We start from the raw sequence: 21,863 nt of genomic DNA on the forward strand, positions 1-21,863 counted from the left end.
TACATCATTTTGCTTTAAGTTTACATGGTGAAATGTTTAGATCTGGGCTATCCAATAGGATAGCCATCAAACACATGTAGCTATTTAAAAAAAATTTCTTTAAAGATACTTAGATTATACAAATGTCACATAAAAAATATAGGGTATTCCCATATACCCCAGTCCCCACACCTCCCACATTTTCCCACATTAACAATATCCTTCATTAGTGAGGTGCATTCATTGCAATTGATGAACACATTTTGGAGGATTACCACTAACGTGGATTACAGTTTACGTTATAGTTTATACTCTCTTCCACAAAAATTTTTTGGGTTATGGCAAGATATATAATGGCCAGCATCTCATTGCAATGTCATTCAGGACAATTCCCAAATCCCGAAAATGCCCCCATATTACACCTATTTTTCTCTTTCCCTGCCATCAGAACCTCCAGTGGCCACTATCTCCACATCAATTATATACTTTCTTCCATTGCTAGAACACATGTAGCTATCGAGAATATGAAATGGGGCATATCTGAATTGAGATGTGCCATGAACATAAAATGCACACCGATTTTAAAGATGTAATGAGAAAAAGATAGTAGAAATTATCTCCTTAAAGACTCGAAAATTTGATTACATGTTGAAATATATTTTGGTTATTAAAATTAATTTAACTTGTTTTTTTTACTTTCTTTAAAGTGGTTACTACAAAGTTTTTAATTACAGATGTAGATCATATTATGTTTCTCTTAGGTTCAGAGTCTCCCAATCTTCCAACTGTCCATCCTGACAGGCAGAAGCCCATGGCAGCAGCTGAGAGGTATAATAAGTAGATGGAGAACCTCAGTTCACCACCTGATAGAATTATTGGCCAAGCTATTATTAGATTAATAATAAAAGAAGATCATGTAATTTCTTAAACCCCGATGTTGATATCCAAGTTCTGCCTACTCTTCGTAGAATAGGAGTCCGTAAGTGCACACACAATGTGTGGCATTAAGTTGGCCTTAGACAATATTTGCAGAATTGATAAATTACACAGATCTTTGGACCTTGCTCTATTATAGCTTCCCTTTGTAGAAATCTGATAACTTAAAAAAAATGACTTATGATTTCCTCCACTAGATTCTCCTCTGGCCTCCAGATATTTCCACTGACAAATCAGTTCTGGCATGAGATCTATTGACCAGGGCCTTTCATATACAGGATCCCTTCTCCCCCATCACTCACATCCTGACTCTCCTCTTTAATTCAGTTATATTTTTATTTAATTTGGCAGAAATGATATTTTATTCATGACATCGAAAGGTTAGGACAAGGGAGAACATTTTATCCTGAGTATTTTTTTCTTAATATGGAGAAAATGTTATATTCTCATTGTAGATGACATCTAAATGTTATTTCTATCAATGAGAACATTTGGGATTAGGACAGAAACTTTTAAAACTATTTGACACCATTATTAATTCTTATGAAATGGATATAAATAGTTTCAAATACTTTTTTACTCACAAAGTAAAACTTCTTCATATTTAGATCAAGAAAATTAAATCTATTCACAAGACCTATTTCATGTCTTTTTCATGAAAGGGCTTTTTCCACATGATTGCCAAGATCCAATTTTTTTTTAAAACAAATCAGTTTTATTGATAGATATTATTAAAGCATAAATCCATCTAAAATGCATAATCAATGATATTCAGTATAATCACATAGTTGTGCATTTACCACTTCAATCATTTTTATAACATTTTCATTATTCCAGTAATAATAATAATAAAAACCGAATGAACAAACAAAACTCATCACCTATCAATCTCTCTGTACTTCCCCTGCCATACATAGCTGCTATTCTGTTTCCATTTCTCTAGTTTATTTGTATTTAAATTTTGTAAAAAGTCTTATATATGCAATATCACCCATATTCATGTTTTACCTGAGGATTCATTATGTTACACAGTCCCATGTTACATTTTTTACTTTCCTTCTGGTAATATATATATGTCCTTAGACATTCCCTTTCAACCACTACCATACCCTTATAATGGCTCTGCTTGTCACAAACACCACGATGTGCTCTCACCAATTCCATTCATTCCCAAAGATTTACTACCCTTAAACAAATTCTGCACAGATTAACCCTCAGCTTTCCATTTTCTAACTTCCTTCCATTTTCTGGTGACATATTCTAATTATTAATTCCATGAGTTTACATAATATATTTAGTTCAACAGTGCAATCATACAGTATTTGTCCTTTTGTGTCTGGCTTGCTTCACGCAACATAATATCCTCCAGGTTCATCCATTTTATCATATGCTTCACGACTTCATTTGTTCTTATAGCTGCATAATATTCCATTGTGTGTATACACCACGATTTGTTTATCCATGCATCATTTGATGGACACCTGGATTGTTTCCAACTTTTAGTAATCATGAATAATGCCACTATGAACATCAGTGTGCAGATGTCCATTCTTGTCCCTTTTCTCAGTTCTTCTGGGTATATACCTAGTAATAGTATTGCTGAATCACATGGCAAGTCTATATTCAACTTCCTCAGGAGTTGCCAAACATCCTCCACAGTGGCTGTACCATTCTACGCTCCCACCAATAGTGAATAAGTGTTCTTATCTCCCTACATCCTCTCCAACATTTATAGTTTTCTAAATTTTTAATAGAAGCCTGTCTAATAAGTGTGAAATGATATTTCATTGTGGTTTTGAATTGCATTTCCCCAGTTGCTAATGGTGTAGAATTTTTTTTTCATGTGTTTCTTCACCATTTGTATTTCTTCTTTGGACAATTGCCTTTTCAAGTCATTTGTCCATTTTTTTTAAGATTTATTTTTATTTATTTATCTCCCCCTCCCTTGCCACTTGCTTGCTGTCTGCTCTCTGTGTCCATTCACTGCGCGTCCTTCTGTGTCTGCTTGTCTCCCTGTGTTGCTCATTTTGCTGCACCAGGTCTCCACAGGTGCAGGCCATCAGCTCTCTGCGAGCATGGGCCATCAGCTCTCTGTGGAAGTGGGCCAGCTCGCCTTCACAAGGAGGCCATGGGGAAAGAACCCAGGACCTCCGTATGGTAGACAGGAGCTCAATCAGTTGAGCCACATATGCTTCCCTGCCCATTTTGTAATTGGGTACTTTGCCTTTTTATTGTTGAGGTGTATGATCTCTTTGTATATCATGGATATTAAATCCTTATTGGATAAGTGACTGCCAAATATTTTCTCCCATTGAGTTGGCTGCCTTTTCACCCTTTTGACAAAGTCCCTTGAGGTGCAAAAGTGTTTAATTTTGAGAAAGTCCCACTTATCTATTTTTTCTTTTGTTGCTTGTGCTTTGGGTATAAGAAACTACTGCCTACCACAAGATCTTGAAGATGTTTCCCTACATTTTCTTCTAGGAGTTTTATGGTTGTTGCTTTTATATTTAGGTCCTTGATCCATTTTGAGTTAATTTTTGTATAGGGTATAAAATAGTGATCCACTTTCTTTCTTTTACATATGGCTATCAAGTTCACCCAGCATTATTTGTTGAAGGCACTGTTCTGGCCCAGCTGGTTGGGCTTAACAACTTTTTCAAAATTGACTTGACTATAGATGTGAGGGTCTATTTCTGAGTTTTCAGTTCTTTTCCACTGGCCAATCTGTCTGTTTTTATGGTAGTACCATGCTGTTTTACCACTGTAGCTATGTAATATGATTTCAAGTCAGGAAGTGAGACTCCTCCAACTTGGTTCTTCTTTTTTAAGAAATGTTGGACCTTTCAGGGCCCCTCACCCTTACAAATAAACTTGATAATTCGCTTTTCCATTTCTGCAAAAAAGGCTGTTTAGATTTTTATTGAATCTGTAATTCAGTTTGGGTAGAACTGACATCTTAACAATGTTTAGTCTTCCAATTCATGAACACAGAATGTCCTTCCATTTATTTTGGTCTTCTTAAGTTTCTTTTAGCAATGTTTTGTAGTTTTCTGAATACAGTTTCTTTATGTCCTTGGTTAAGTTTATTCCTAAATATTTGATTTTTAAAAATTTCCTCCTTTGATTGCACATCAGTAGTGTATAGAAATGCTACTGGTTTTTGCGTATTAATCTTGTATCCCAGGAAGTGGAAGTGGCTCAAGCAATTGGGCTCCTGTCTACCATACAGGAGGTCCAGGATTAGATTCCTGGGGCCTCCTGGTGAAGGCAAGCTGGCCCATGCAGGAGTGCTGGCCTGCATGGAGAGCTGGTACAGCAAGATGATGCAACAAAAAGACACAGAGGAGAGACAATAAAGAGACAGTACACCAGGGACCTGAGGTTGCGCAAGAGATTGAGCACCTCTCTCCCACTCTGGAAGGTCCCAGGATTGGTTCCTGCTGCCACCTAAAGTGGGCACGAAAACAATGCATGGGGGGAGAAATAAATACATAAATCTTTTTTAAAAAATCTTGTATCCTGCCACTTTGCATCTATTAATTCTAGTAGGTTTGTGCTGGATTTTCAGGATTTTCTACCACTAGTGAATAGTGAAATTTTTGCTTCTTCCTTTTCTGTTTGGGTGCATTTTATTCTTTATCTAGCCTAATTGCTCTAGCTAGAACTTCTAGCACAATTTTGAATAACAGTGGTGATGGCTGACATCATTGTCTTCTTCCTGATCTCAGCAGGAAAGCTTTCGGTCTTTCATCATTGAGTACAATGTTGGCTGTAGGTTTTTCATGTATTGTACTTTACCATTTTGAGAAAGCTTCCTTTTATATATTTTGGTGTGTTTTTTAATCAATAAAGCATGCTATATTTTGTCAAATGTTTTCTCTGCATCAATCGAAAGGATCATGTGAGTTTTCTTCTTCAATTTATCATATAGTTTATTATTCTAATTGATTTTCTTGTCTTGAACCACCCTTACATACCTGGTATAAAACCCACTTGATCATGGTGTGTAATTCTTTTAATGTGCTTTTGGAGTCTGCTTGTAAGTATTTTGTTGAGGATGTTTGTATCTATATTCATTAGAGATATTGGTCTTTTTTTTTTTCATAGTATCTATCTGGTTTTGGTATTAGGGTGATTTTGGCTTCATAGAATGAGTTTGGTAGACTTCTTTTAGATCCAAGTTTTTGAAAGAGCTTGAATCAGACTGGCATTAGATTATCTTTGAATGATTGGTAGAATTCACTTGTAAAGCCATCAGGCCTTTTCATCTTTGGGAGACTTTTTTTTTTTTTTTTTTTTTTTGAGTTACTACAGTCAAAAGATTGAACCCAAGACCTCATAAGTGGGAAGGCAGCAGTCAACCACTGGGCCAACCTGACTCTCATGAGCTGGTTTTCTCATTTGTTTGTTTGTCTGTCATTTTTAGCCTATGCTCAAACACTTAAGTGACATCCAGTCCCCTTTGGGATGTTTTTGATAACTGTTTCAATCTCTTCACTTGTGATTGGTGTCTTGAGGTCTTCTATTTCTTCTAGGGTCAGTGAAATCTGTCCATATATTTCTAGGAATTTGTCCATCTGATCTATATTGTCTAGTTTTTTAGCATACAGGTGTTCATAGTGTCCTTTTGTGATCTCTTTTTCCTGTGGGATCAGTGGTAATGTTCCCCCTCTCGTTTCTGATTTTATTTATTTGTGCCTTCTCTCTTCTTTTCTTTCTCAGCCTACGTAAGGGTTTGTTGGTTTTGTTGATCTTTTCAAAGAAACAAACTTTTGGTTTTGTTGATTCTATTTTGTTGTTGTTGTTGTAGTTGTTGTTCTCAAGTTCATTTGTTTCTGCTCTGATCTTTACTTTTTCTTTCCTCCAGCCTGGTTTGAGATTAGTTGCTGTTCTTTTTCTACTTTCTCCAGGTGTGCAGTTAGATATTCAATTTTAGATCTTCTTTTTTAAATGTAAGCATTTATGGCTATGAATTTCCCCCTCAGCATTGCCTTTATGGTATCCCATAGGTTTTGATATGTTATGCTGTCATTTTCATTTATCTCAAGATATTTGCTGAGTCCTTTTGCAATTTCTTCTATGATCCACTGATTATTTAAGAATGTTATTTAATCTTCATAATTCATTAATGAATTTTCCCTTTTTCTGTCCATTATTGAGTTCCAGCTTCATTCTGTTATAATCAGAAAAAGTGTTCTGTATAATTTCAATCTTTTAAAATTTATTGAGTCTTGTTTTGTGACCCAGCACATGGTTTATCTTGGAGAAGGATCCCTGAGTGCATGAAAAGAATGTATATCCTGCTGTTTGAGGATATAATGCTCTACAGATGTCTATTAGGTTTAGTTCATTTATATATTATTCAAATTCTATGTTTCTTTATTTTCCTCTGTCCAAATATTCTATCCAATACTGAGAGTGGTGTATTGAAATCTTCAACTATTATTGTAGAGACATCTATTTCTCCCTTTGGTTTTGCCATTGTGTGCCTCATGTATCTTGGGCACTGAGATTAGTTTCATAAATATTTAGTACAGTTATTTCTTCTTGGTGAATTGTCCCTTTTCTTAATGTACAATGACCTTCTTCATCCCTTATAACAGATTTGCATTTAAGATCTATTTTGTGCAATACTTGTTTTGCTCCTCCAGTTCTTTTTTGGTTACTATTTGCATGAATACCTTTTTCCAACCTTTCACTTTGTTTTTTTTTGTTTTTTTTTTTTTTAAAGATTTATTTATTTATTTAATTTCCCCCCCTCCCCTGGTTGTCTGTTCTTGGTGTCTATTTGTTGCGTCTTGTTTCTTTGTCTGCTTTTGTTTCTTTGTCCGCTTCTGTTGTCGTCAGCGGCACAGGAAGTGTGGGCGGCGCCATTCCGGGGCAGGCTGCACTTTCTTTTCACGCTGGGCGGCTCTCCTCACGGGCGCACTCCTTGCGCGTGGGGGCTCCCCCACGTGGGGGACGCCCTTGCGTGGCACGGCACTCCTTGCGCGCATCAGCGCTGCACATGGCCAGCTCCACACGGGTCAAGGAGGCCCGGGGTTTGAACCGCGGACCTCCCATGTGGTAGACGGACGCCCTAACCACTGGGCCAAAGTCCGTTTCCCTCACTTTGTTTTTTTTAGGAGGTACCAGGGATTGAACCCAGGACCTCATACATGGGAAGCAGGTGCTCAACCACTTGAGCTACATCTGCTCTTCACCTTTCTCTTTTTTTATTATTTTTATTTCTCTCCTCATCCCCCCCTCCATTGTCTGCTCTCTGTGTCCATTCACTATGTGTTCTTCTGTGTCTGCTTGCATTCTTGTCAGTGGCACTGGGAATCTGTGTCTCTTTTAGTTGTGTCATCTTGCTGTGTCAGCTCTCCATGTGTGCAGCACCACCCCAGGGGAGCCTGTGTTTTTTTTGCATGGGGTGGCTCTCCTTGCAGGGCACACTCCTTGCACATGGGGCTCCCTTACATGGGGGGCAGCCCTGTGTGGCATGACACTCCTTAGGTGCATCAGCACTGCGTGTGAGTCAGCTCACCACATAGGTCAGGAGGCACTGGGTTTGAACTCTGGACCTCCTATATGGTAGATGGATGCTCTATCAGTTGAGCCAAATCTGCTTCCCTCTTCACCTTTCTTTTTTAATCTTGCTGTGTTCTTACATCTAAGGTGAGTTTCTTGTAGACAACATACAGATGGCTTGTATTTTTTTAATCTACTCTATCAGTTGATGTTTTTGATGTGGAGGTCAAGTCATTAACATTCAATGTTATTACTGTAAAGGCATTACTTATTTCATCCATTTTGTTGTTTGGCTTTCTGTGGTCATATCTTACCATTGTATGTCTTTTTACCCTTTAATTTACCCTTCTTAATAATCTTCATTTCTACACTCTTCTCCAAGCCTCTGGCCCTTGTTTTCTCCTCTCAGGCTGCAGCACTCCCTTTAATATCTCTTGTAATTCTGATCTTCTGGTAAAATATTCTATCAACTTTTGTTCATTTATGAAGTCTTTAAACTCACACTCATTTTTGAAGGATAGTTTTGCCAGATACAGAATTCTTGGCTGTCAGTTTTTCTCTTTCAGTATCTTAAATTCATCATATGACTTTCTCCTCTACTCCATGTTTTCTGATGAGAGGTCAGCACTTAATCTTATCAAGGTTCTCTTGTGTGTGATGCTTTCCTTTCCTTTCCTGCTTTCAGAATTCTCTCTTTATCTCTGATATTTGTCATTCTGAATAGTAGATGTCTCAAGGTAGGTCTACTTGGATTTATTCTTTTTGCAGTGTATTGTTCTTCTTAGATATTGATATTTATGTCTTTCATAAGAGGTGGGAAGTTTTCAGTTATTAATTCCTCTAACATTTTTTCTTCCCCTTTTCCATTCTCTTCTCCTTCTGGGAAACCAGCAATGTATATGTTTTTGTATTTTGTGTTGTCATTCAATTCCCTGAGACCCTGTTCCATTTTTTCCATTCTCTTCTCTGTCTGTTCAACCTGTTTTTTCTAGTTTAGATGTGCTATCTTTGAAATCACTAATTCTGTCTTCAAGCAATTCAAATGTGCTCTTATGTGTCTCTAATGAATCTTTTTTTTTTTTTTGTTAGGCCAGTAAAAAGAATTTATTTGGGAAATGGGGTAAAGAGCAGAACTTGCTTAGAAATGGGAAAGATGGAAATACATACCAAGATTTGGTATCTCTAGGCAGAGATAGATTTAATGTATTTTTAATCTCATCCATCATGTCTTTTATTCCCATAAGGTCTGTTACTTTTCTTTCATATTTTTCTTTATGCACTCCCAGTGTCTTCTTAATATCCTTTATTTCTTTGGTCATATTTTCTTTAACTTCTTTGAAGTGATTTAGAAGAGTTGTATGATTATGATTGATTATCTTAAATCCTGTATCTCTTCAGGATATTTAGTTAGTTTTTTTTGTTGATGTCTAGGCATCTGAAAATATTAGTGAATTTACTCTGATGGCCAATTTCTCTCTTTTGTCTATTTTTTTTTCACAGATCTTATTTGATATTTGATTCAAGTTATTTTAAATTTTTTAAATTGCCCGGGTTAAGGTATCAAAATCAGGCCAGTGACTCACTAATGGGGCACAGATTTTCTCCTAGGAGTTAGAGTAGAGAGGGAACCAAAAGCAGTTTTTGTCCATATAATTTCTAGACAGGTCAGCAGATGACACTCACTGATGCACCTTTCCAAGGAGGTATTTCAATGTCCACTTTCTGCGTTTTGATCTGGCCAGAACCAGATTCTAAGTGGGCTCTGCTGGCTGAATTTACTGAAGAAAAGCACCAGAACATACCACCCTTTTCCCTTTTAACAGCTGACAGGGAGGACAATATCTGTTCCCCTCTAAGTCAACTGCAGTGAGCCAGGGCTTTTACCCCAGCTTAATATATTGGGGGTGGGAGAGAAGAGCCCTTCCCAATCTTGTTGAGGGGTTAGTAACTCACATTTGTTCTTTTGGGTTCTTTGTCTCATTGTCCCTCACCCTCCTGGGAGTTGTGTAGCACTGTCCTGGTCTGCTGACTCCCAAAGCAGTTCCCTCAGACAGGTTTTGCTTCTTTCTCCATTGTTTTTGTGAGTGAGTTGAGCCCTAACTGGCTATTCTGAGGCCATCTTCCCAAAATTCCCCCAACTGTATTTGATGTTTGGTAAATAAAATCCCAGGCTTTCCCCCCACAATCAAACAGCCAGTCAAGTTTCTGTTTAGGCTAGTGAATTACAGAGCTCAAAGAATGAATTCTTTTTTTAGCCCTACTATTTGCTTTGTATGTTACAAAAATGGCATACATTCTCTTTTTAAATATAAAATTTATAAATCCTAAAGGTTTTTGATGACTTACAGGTGATCAGGATTTGAGGCATGAGAATGGAAAACTGGGAAGTTGTGAAGGTGAGGGTGGGAGATTTGATTACATTTACATGATTAAATTGTCTTTTATTTCCCTTGATCATAATTTGCTAGGTTTTGTTGGACATTCTCTTCATTTAAGATACAAAGCACAGGCACATCTCAAGTAATGTTTTCACATTAAAACATACTGGCAACCGCACAACTCTAAAAATGTGAAAAATTAGTTTTAGGAGTTTGGTAAATAAAATGTCAGACTGTCCCTGAAAATCAGGCAGTCTGCCAAGTTCTGTTTTTTTTTTTAAATTATATTAATAAATAATATAGAGATCCAATTAGCATGTCATCTATTACATAAATGACTATGTCTGCATAGAGAATAAGGGAATCTCCAATGAGGAGCAAATTTTACTTCCATTGCAAATTACTATCAGCTAATCCCTGTGATTAATGACAAGTTTTTGCAATTGATGAGAGGTTCCTAATGATTCACTGAAAAACCAGCAGAAAAACTTTATCCTGTGGCTTGTGTAATAATGTAAGTGCAGAATCAAAATTGTAATTATTTGTGAAGGGGAACTTGAAGTTTCATCAAGGCTTCCCTTCCCTTTATTTCAATTGGGAATGCAGTTCAGGCAGAACAAATATCTACATTTGACATATGGGTTTCTCAATATAGGTTGATCAGATTGTAAGTGTCCTTGCTTCTTGCAGAAGTTCAGCAATATCTCCTACCAGGGGGAAACATACATGTAAATGAATTTCTATGAATTGAATGACTATTAGTTCTGACACCTGACAATTTGACATGCAGAGTTATTAGGCCCCAACGCTTTTCATTCTTATAACAAGGCAATGGGAGCACAAATATGAAGGTCCATGATCCTTATCTTCAGAGGTTGAAGTTCTAATTGGGATTAAAGCAGATATCATTATTCTTTGTGTCGAGGTAGAGGAAGGGTTCAGGCTTATTGGAACCCTCCAGTTCTGCTAATGGATTCAACCTGGCCATGTTACTTGGCACCATCTATATTAGAAGCAGTTCATTAAAAAGGCAGCAGGGGGTGGTGGACTTGGCCCAGTGGTTAGGGCATCCATCTACCACATGGGAGGTCCATGGTTCAAACCCCGGGCCTCCTTGACCCATGTGGAGCTTGTCCATGGGCAGTGCTGATGCGCGCAAGGAGTGCCGTCCCACGCAGCGGTGTCCCCTGTGTAGGGGAGCCCCATGCCCAAGGAGTGTACCCCATAAGGAGAGCCACCCAGCATGAAAGAAAGTGCAGCCTGCCCAGGAATGGTGCCGCACACACAGAGAGCTGACACAGCAAGATGACACAACAAAAAGAAACACAGATTCCCTTGCCACTGACAACAATAGAAGCAGACAAAGAAGACGCAGCAAATAGACACAAAGAACAGACAACTGTGGTGGAGGGGGGAAGGGGAGAGAAATAAATAAATAAATAAATCTTTTTTTTTAAAAAGGCAGCAGGCTAGAGTTGGCCCACTGGCTACATTTTGCCACTCCTGCTCCAGAAGAGAGGTGACCAGTAGAAAATTATGTGATGGGACTGTTCTATATCTGTGCTTTCTAATGTGGCAGCCACCAGGCACATGTGACTATTGAGTACTTGAAATGTGGCTAGTGCCACAAGTAGAAATGATAATACTTGTGATATATTAGGTTATAAAACATTAAAATTAATTTCATTTTTTTGAAAACTTTTTATTTGACAGCTACAAAATGTAAAGTTACCCACGTGCCTTCTAGTCTATTTCTATTGAAGAGCATTGCATATTATGAGCCTCCCTTGATTCTTCTCAGTGCTGCTCTTAGGTGCACATGTAACTGGAGCTGGAGGCTGTGATTGGTGTGGACCCTTCTTCTGCTTCAGCTCAAAGTCAAATGATGATTTCAATCTGTCATTTCAACTTGCATTCCAAATGTCTCTAGAGTTAGATCATGTGTCTTTTGTGTTTGTGTGCTCATTGCTTAGCACTAGGAATGACATCTAATTAAGGCATCTTAAGTATTTGAGGGCAAAGGGTGAAAGACTTTCAGGAAACAGCAGCATTTGGTTTAACTGTATGATATTTTTTCCCAGCCAATGGGTAAAGCTGAAGAATCTCTAAAAGTGAGCAGATGTCCTGTCTGCCCGTCCTATCTTGAGAAACTCAAAGTATTAAAATATGGGTATACACATTGTTTCCAATGCATCTATTTCCTGTCAAAAATCCTGCATAAGAGTATTGTATTGTGCCCCTACTGCTCTGAGATCTCTCAGGAAAGTGAGATCAAGTCCAATCAGAAACTTAGGAGCTGGTTTCCAAGGTCAAGGATCTGGAGTCCCAAATGAGAGTTCTCTGGATGATCCCAAGGATGATGAAGTTCCAAGGTAAGGAGCTTGTCCCCACTGCTCCCTTCCTTACCAAGAACTCAGGAGTAATTGACACTTGTTTTCCATAAAAGTGGGAATTACCCAAATTTTTACATTTGCTTACCTGTGCTCCTCCTAAATGCTGAGAATCACATTGTGATCTGTTCTAATGACTGATGTCCGCATTCTGCCCTAGGCATTAGTGAGCCACCTGGCAGAGTTGGTCATAAGCACAGATTGGCCTTCTCCAAGATACTCATTATTGGAGGGATTGCTGGCCCATAAATTCCTACCTAGCCAATGTGTTCCCACCTACTCTTGGCTCCATTTGTAATCAAGCACGGGTTTAAATGTATGCCATTGCCAAAGTTCTCCCTTCCCATGCTCAATTCTAAGAACAGCTCATTTAGACAGGGGAAGGTACCTTCATCTCTATTCTTAATTTCCTTCAACGTCATTCTCTTGACGCTAAGACACCTGCAAAATCTTGTCATTTTGCACAGATATGAAGTAAACAAGTCTGTAATGCAGACATGTGACTAAATAGTTAATTTGGGAAGGAAAAAATGAGCACATGGTAAAACAAAATATAGATTTCAAAAAATTTTACAACCACATGTATCCTTTATCTTTTTTATGCATGCATTTAAAAAATTTACTAATTATCTACTTTGCGCAGGATTTGTATGAAAATGGATAAAAAATTGAAGAAAAATAAAGGCATCCTCACTGACCACATATAGTTAACTTGTTGAAGGAAAGAGACAAGCTTTAATAAAAATAAATGATACAACTTAAAATAAAAATAAATATTATCAATAAGCTGTATGTATTGCTACAAATCAAATTTGGGTAATTTGACCTAGTTAGGGAGTTGGGCAAGATTACACTGGAAAAGTTTTATAAAGTAAAGAAAGAGGAGAATTAAATCAGCTGAAGAGAATAAAATAAATATTGGACCCTTCTCATAGAAGTGAAGGCAATGACAGGTATTCCACCCATTTGATAAATTGCTTATATTCTCTCCCCAGTGGCTATTACGATGGATGTTGACACAGCCAATGAATTTCTCATCATTTCTGAAGACCTGTTCAAAGAGTGAGTATCAAACAGAAGTGATGAAAGCATGCTGAGAGGTTCAGCAATGCATTGTGTGTTGTGGGCTCCTCTCAGTTTACCTCTGGCCACCAATACTGCAAGGTGGATGTGGGAGCAAGCAAAGAATGGACATGGGGACTTGCAAAGAACCTGTTAATCAAAAAGGGAGTTTCCATCTGTCTTCAGAACTTGGATTCTGGACTGTGAGTTGAAGAAATGAAAGTTGCTTCTCTGTCAGTACTGTTCCCTAGACTGTCCCCTTGGTGAAACCTGAATTCCCCTAAGTGGGGATTTTCCTGGATAGGGACATGGGAAACATTTCCTTTTACAATGTGAGTGATGAATCCCATATATTCATGCTTACCAAAATTTCTGCTTCTGAGCCACTGTGTCCATTCTTTGCTCCTTTAGTATAAAAACAAAACAAAAAACAAATGAAAAAATGTACTCAAGGCTCATTTTGTATGTCCTGTGAAAAATTCAGGCACTGCAATTCCTCCAGGATAACCTGGAGAAGGCAAACAAAATTGCTTTCAAAATATGAATATATGTGAAAATAAAATGTTCTTAAGATTAAAGAGATTTTTTTCTTGTTCACATATCATAAAAAAGTAAGAGGTGGGAAAAAAAAGATCCTCTTTTAGACCATAAGTATGAATTTAAATAATTAACATGTATTAGAAAATTATATTACATTTTGGCTATTAAATATTTGTGCAAACAACTTCTTTGAGACTTAAAATTTTCCTTTCTTTGATCTCTTTCCTGAACTTTCAGGTCAGTTTGTAGCATTTTTTCTTTTTATTTCTTTAAACCATCTCATGTGTTACTGAATCCTTGCTCTAAACAAAAATGCATTGGGTGGTGGGGTCGAATGGGACCTCATATTTTTTTTAATGTAATATTTTTACAAAATCAATAAAAAAAATATATTGATTTGACCCAATTAATTGTGTGATTAATCAAAATATTGGGAAGCAGACTTGGCTCAGTGGTTAGGGCCTCCGTCTATCACATGGGAGGTCCACAGTTCAAACCCTGGGCCTCCTTGACCAGGGTGGAGCTGGCCCAAGTGCAGCGCTGATGCATGCAAGGAGTGCCGTGCCCCACAGGGGTGTTCCCCACGTAGGGGAGCCCCACGCGCAAGGAGTGTGCCCTGCAAGGAGAGCTGCCCAGCGCGAAAGAAAGTGCAATCTGCCTAAGAATGGCGCTGCCCACACAAAGAGCTGACACAACAATAGGACGCAACAAAAAAGAAACACAGATTCCCGTACAGCTGACGACAACAGAAGTGGGCAAAGAAGACGACGCAGCAAATAGACACAGAAAACAGACAACCAGGGTGGGGTGGGGGGAAGGGGAGATAAATAAATAAATAAATAAATAAATAAATAAATAAATAAATAAATCTTTAAAAAAATAAAAATGTTAGGAGACCTCTAGAAAAATAGAAACCAAATTTTATGTGTCTAATAGAGGAAATGATAAATGCATGGATAATTTCTGAAGTTGAAAGAAAAATATTATTATCACTACAATATGGAAAATGGCCCTAACATTTCACTGGACCTTTACTTATCTAGGTCAACAATACTTTATGTATTATAGACATTAATCTTTTTACCTATGATAGCATTTCATCCACACTCAATGTTCTCGTCTTGGCTACCACAGTGCTGCAATTTTCTAAATTGAGTCAGTATAGACAAATAGAATGTCAAATAATACATCTGTTGATAAATCATACTAAGTTAATGAGTAGGTCAAAAGGAGGGAATAAAACTGAATTTGAAAATGCACTGTTGCCTATGTTTGAGAGCTAGATTATCCTTTTCAGTTTTATTACCAACAGATCTCTTGGAAAATTAATGTACTGCCCATTTAAATAGAAATCAATATATCTGCTAGAATCTGGAAAGATATTTTAGAGTTATTGAAAGCAAGAAAGACAGGCATATCCTAATGATAGTTCATAAATTATACTTACTTATAAGCTTATTAGATATTACTGGACTCACAATGATAAGTAATTTTTTTTCTATTTTCAAAATAGGTTTTAGTCATAATCTTTATATATAGTGTGATATGCATAATTTAAATAATGTGAAATATTTCAAAAAAGGTACAATGTGGGAAAATAGCTTGAATTTGAATGTGGGAACCTGGCTTGAAGTTGAAATGTTTCCATAATGCAGATAACAAGTGTGGGCTTAGGAACACCAGCCTTGACTAGACTGTCTGGTCAGCATGAAAATTGTTTGCATGTGGAGACATTTGAACTTTGTTATGGCCTGCTCCCTAGCATTGCCAGTGCTACAGCTTTAAAAACAAGCAACCTTGAAAATAAACATAGACAACTACTGCTTTGTAATTTCTAATAAATATGATGTGGAAACTAGGGTCGAGGCTCTCAGTTCCAGAAATTGTTGAGTCCCCTGGTCCCATCTTTAATTTCTCTCTTGTGTCTTTTTTTCTGTCCTTTTATTTCTTCAGTTCTGCATTAACTTCCCTTCATGCAAACCTATTGCTAAGCTATCGCAGCAACTGGTGCCCTAATAGGAACTTGAGGGGAATAAGAATTGCTTCAAGTGAAATTAAAGGTGTTGTCACAGTGCAGAGCCCCGAGTGGTTTAGAAGGCTTTCCAAGTCCTCGGTGAGTAAGGACACTCTCAAGTATTTTAGCAGGGTTATGATGGGAAATGGAGACAGTTCACCCATATGTCTGTCTCCTAAAACAACTCCTCAAGGCAAAAGGAGCTGAGGCCAGTGAGTCTCATATTTTAGAACTCTTACAGATTATAGAAAAATATTGCTCATAGTTCCCAGCAATGGGAAGTTTAGAATTAGGAGATTAGGAAAGAGTAGAAAAAGAGTTTAAAAATTACATGTACAAGGTGTTTTGCCCCCTCTTATTATTTGGCCCACTTGGACTATTATTAAATCTGTTTTGATGCTAAATCTAAAGTTTTGCCTTCAGCTCCTTCATTAACTGGCTTTAGAAAGTCACTTTCCCCTCCGCTGACACCTCTTCCTCCTCCCACACCAAGAGATACTCAACCAAAGTTGTCAGTTTTACAGCAGGGCATCTTGCAGGCTAGAATGGAGGGAAATCATGTGGAGCCACTTGGGTAAGGAAAGATTAACTCACAAATACAATGTCCTGTACAGGCAAAAGTGCTAAATAAGGCCCTTGTTCATAAAATCATGCTTGTAAAAAAATTCTCTGTTAAAGTGTTGACTAAGATAAGGAAAATATTCTGGCAGCAACTGTGCAAAGCCCCTGCTGCCCACATGTTAATGTGGCTGTGGGCTAGTGGGGGCTAGTAGAATTAAGCTGCTGGAAGAGGAGGAAAATATGGCAACACTGGTGTTCTGTTTTGTTTCCATGCTGATTCTGATTGGGCCTATTTAGCCAAATTAATAAAATTAGTACAAAATTTTTATTAAGGTGTTAAAAGGAATTTCTGGGTTTGAATCAAGAGCATACTCCTGAACTTCAAGTCTTAGTGTAGTCTTAAAGAGTAGTAATCCAAAAAATGTGTGTTAACTGTCTGTCTAAACTGCTAAATAAGAGCTTAACTGCATTTATGCTGCTCAAGTTATCCTAAATGACTGCTGATTACTAATAAAAGTGTTTCCAAGAACAAGCTTGCATGTTACAGGCAACATGGATTCCAAAAGAAATCTTAAAAGCAGTATAATCTAAGATGTGAAATGATGAAGAACTTAAAAAACAGCTATACCATAAAAGTAAGAATTATGAATCAAATTGTAAACTTATGTTTCTGTTGGTGTGTTGTAATTGTTTTTGTGCTTGTCTGTTTGTTCAATGTTAGTGTATATTTTGATACCACTGGATGGTAATATAAATTAATAAATAAAATTTCTAAAAGAGCTCTATTCAAATGGCCAAAAATTACATAAGCACTTATATTAATACATAAGTTTAAATGTTAATAAGATCTCTACAATGATAAAAATTGTAAGTCTTGATTAACAAAATTACTATAAGTCTTCATAAAAATAGTTCTTGCCTAAATTAAAATAATAGTTTCTTTTTCTTCACAGGATAAAATGAAGTATGTAAAACTTAACTGAATATTTAAGAAGGTAAAGAGTTTGTGGGAGTGCTGACTGAAATTTAATGTTTGTTCAAAAAAAGTGTATTTTGTCCTAAAATAAGATGGCTGGTTTTCATAAAATCAGAATGAACATATGCAGGACAGGACTTGACTGCATATGGCAAGTTTGTAGTAGATACTATGGTTACATTAAGTAAGGGAATGTATTCTGTGAAGGTGAAATTTGTCTTAAAATAATATCATTATAATCTATATGGTTATAAATAATTATAAGAAGTTTATGGAAGCATTGTTTGGATTAAAGTGTTAAAGGCTAATTCCAGTAAGTCATTTTAAAAAGACTGTTTCTAGTGTTGTGTGCTACTAGGTATTTGAAATAAAGAAAAGTTGTATTTGCATATAACCAAACTGAATTATTATTTTAACAAGTTTGTTTAGTGTTGACGGTAATTGTATGTTGTAAGAAGTTTGCCTGGAGACAGTTTCCAAAATCATTTTGGTAACTTATGTATGTAGGATGTACAGAATGTGTTTTTATTATTAAAGAAACAGAAAATAATTTTGTCCTAAGATAAAATGATTGGTTATTAGAAATAGTAAAATGTGGGCCAAAACCTGAATGAATACCAAAAGTGCAGAAAGTTTGTGGAAAAGGAATTTTTATGGTTAATGTTGAGTAAGATCTAATGGGTCTATCTATAAAGTTTTAAAAGCTTTAGTATCAAATAATATATTGATGCAAAGTTAAAATTTTGTTCTTTCTCAAAATTTCTCAAGTTATTAGTCTGTTTTAGTAAAAGTTTATAAAGAGTTTTTGTCCTGAATAATCAGTATACAAAGAAAGTCTGTTTTATCAAAATAGCTTCTTGTACTTTAACCTTATCATTTCCTTGGTTTTTTTAAGAAGAAGCAAGTCTCATCACTTTTAAAGGAGCATAATGTTCAAACCTGCTTTCTCAAAGTCAGATCCTGAAAAGTATCTTTTTATTTCAAACTATTGCAAAAAAAAATTGTTCTTTTACCTTGAAAAAATTAAAGTAATGAAATAGTTAAGTTCCTTTAATATGTTATAAGTTGAATGGAAAGTGTTTAAAAGTGTTATAAAATTAAAAGGATTATTTAACCCTCTGTTAAGTAAAGTTATATGAGTAAAAAGTTCATATGAATACGTAAAGAGTATATAAAATTCCTGGATATTTACCAATGTTTCAGCATAATATTAGACAAAAATACAATGTTGTTAATCATAGCTGTAATTATTTAATAGTATGTATTGCAGAAACAACCCCTTACCATAAATTAAAGTAACACCATTGTAGTATGCAGCAGTCCCAAATATTGCTAGTTTGTTGCAAGAAATTAACATCCAATTGTGTCACTATCACTTTGTTGTAAAACTTGCTAAGACTTTCTTTAGTATTTTCTTAGGCAAGTCAAGCCAGCCTGCATTCTCCTACCTGCAGAAAAGTCAGCATGGACTTTTGCAGTGTTTTCCCAAGGCTTTGTGCATAGCCCAACCATCTTCCCTAGCCCAGTGGCAAAGAGTCTGGCTGTGTAGAAGAAATCTGTGACTGAAACCCTACTGATGATATTATGTTAACCAGTAATCCTTTTTTTCAGAATTAAAAGAAACATCAGAGACAATAGTACCTTATCTTAAGAGCCTAAAATAGGCAAACAATTGGGAAAGGCTGCAAGGTCCTTGCTGCTCTATCAAATTCTTAAATGTCGTTTGATTGGGTAAGACAAAACTATACCCTCTGCTGTAATTGATAAAGTACAATGTTTTCTCATGTTAATGGAGTTTGTAATATTGTTGAAATATTTAAAATCTTTCATCCCTCACTTAGCTCAAGTATTAAAACCATTCTCTGTGTTAACTGAGAAAGGTCCTTTATGGGAGGAGGAGGACCTCCAGCAGGCTGCTTTAAAAAATAAAAGGGGAGGGAGAAGGTAGTCATTGATTTAGCCTGTGAATTGGATGAGGCCAGCACCAATATTGGCTTAGGGTGGGGTTTGTGGCAAAGGCAGCATTCTAAACAAGTACCCCTAGGGTTTTAGTCACAACTCTGGGAAGGGGTCAAAAGTACAATATATTTTTTTTTAAAAAAAGCAATTGTGTGTTGTGTGCAGCATAGGAAGCCCTGCTGAAAGAGACAGGCTTAATCCAATAATATCTGGTCACTCTGAAGACTGCCATCCTTATCTAGGGGTGGACTGCAAATACTAAAAACAAAACAGAAATAATGAACTGTTGTAAATCACCCTCTATCGGGGAGAAATCTGTGGAAGAACATCTAGGATGCCTGCCAGCAGTGACAGGTAACTGTCTATCATGTCCCTGCCCACTTCTCTAACATCCCTTTTTGGACTGTTGAAGCAGATGCCTTCGTGAAGATCCAGAGCCCTACCACTGAGACTTGAGAAGAAGCAGAGTGGCTCTACCAGAAAGGTGATCATTGTGAGTACCAGACCTCGTGGTGCCTGTTACTTGCCAACATCTCATGGGCTTCACCCATGAGTGTTCATCACGTTCACTCCAATGACTGTGACATTGGTCTCCTCCTGTTCTTGGTAAGGCTTAGGTATGCTTTCACTGCTGCAGACACTGTATTGGGTCTCTTATAACAAGACAGCTACTATTTTCTGACTAGAAAATGAATTATCACAACAATGGACTAAGTTTAATTTCAACACCGAGTTGTAACCCCAGGTCCAGTAAAGATGCTAACAGAGAGACCAAAGAAGGCATTGAAATTATGAATTAAAGTTCCAGGTACCCCACAGCCCAAAATGGAGGAGTAATAACAATTTGTCACTGCCTATGCCTCACACTATACAAACTGGGGAAACTGAGGTCATTTTTGATCGAGTACTGGCCTATATATATAGCCTTGCTGATTGGGAATCTTAAGCCCATGAAAAATGAAAGTCTATTCATTAAATGTCTGCTAGTTGGAAGTCTTACTGTTTGCTGTTGTATAATCTATTGCAGTAATAGGTTATGTATAAAATGCAGTTTTGAGCTTGGTAGAATTACAAACTGTAAATATGTGCTTATGCCTATAATGTGATTGGAATACATCTAGTTTTTGTGTTACCCCTATGTACATAATAGCAATGATAGTCCTTAGAAATCAGTGAAACATCATTTTGTGGTCATAAAAACAGTTTAAACTTAGATATTTCTCAATTACAAGCCCAAATAACAAGCATTCAACATGCTCATTTGCAATTGCTTTCTGCCTCACAACTCTGACAGGAATTGTAGATGGATTAAGATCCCTGAACCCTATGATATGGACTAAGAGTTGGGGAGGGGGTCTTTTAGGAGGTATATTAATTACCTATTCCTATCAGTTTTGTATGTATTTAGTCCTCAGATGCATGCTACAAACCCTCTGGGGTATGAAGCACCAAGAAATCTCCAAATCTGCCTTCATTGCTTTGCAAAAACAAAAAAGGGGGAGATGTGGGAAAATAGCTTGAATTTGAATGTGGGAACCTGACTTGAAGTTGAAATGTTTCTGTAATGCAGATAACAGGTGTGGGCTTAGGAACACCAGCCTTGATAGATGGAATGCTGTCTGGTCAACATGAAAATTTTTGCATGTGGAGACATTTGAACTTTGTTATGGCCTGCTCCCTAGCATTGCCAGTGCTACAGCTTTAATAACAAGAAGCCTTGAAAATAAACATAGATAACTACTGCTTTGTAACTTCTAATAAATATGATGTGGAAACTAGGGTCGAGGCTCTCAGTTCCAGAAATTGTTGAGTCCCCTGGTCCCATCTTTAATTTCTCTCTTGTGTCTTTTTCTGTCCTTTTATTTCTTCAGTTCTGTGTCACCTTCCCTTTGTGCAAATCTATTGCTGAGCTGGTCTCAGCAGTACAAAGCATGAAACTAGCTCCTCTTTGTTGGTGAAGTGCCAACAATTGGTTCATAGTCCAAGTAGTGATCCAGTTAACAGACTTCTTTCTATACAGACACTAAAGTCATTCTCATAAACTGGTATTTAAAAAAACTAGATAGGGTCCAATACAAGCAAAAACTATCAGCACTGGTTCTGTGGAAAAATAGTTAAAAGGACATTGATGGGATTGTAAAAAGTGCAACCACTATGGAAAATTATTATGTGACCCAACAATTCCACTCCATACCCAGAAGAACTGAAAAAAAGGGACTCAAACCAATGCTTTTGACACCAATGTTCACAGCAGCATTATTCACAAAAGCCAAAAGGTGGGAACAATCCAAATACTCATCATCAAATGAATAGATAAACAAAATGTGGTCTATACATACAGTGGAATATTATACTCCCATAAAAACAAACAAAATTCTGATGCATGCTACAACAGGGATGAACCTTGGCACCATTATGCTGATTGAAATAAGCCAGACACAAAAGGATAAATATTAAAAGATTCCACTTATATGAAATATCTAGAATAAGCAAATTCATAGAGACAGAGAGTAGATTAGGGGTTACCAGGGGCTGGAGGGAGAGGTACGGAGAGG

This window comes from Dasypus novemcinctus, chromosome 18 (genome assembly GCF_030445035.2).
Source record: "Dasypus novemcinctus isolate mDasNov1 chromosome 18, mDasNov1.1.hap2, whole genome shotgun sequence".
Taxonomy (NCBI): Eukaryota; Metazoa; Chordata; class Mammalia; order Cingulata; family Dasypodidae; genus Dasypus; species Dasypus novemcinctus.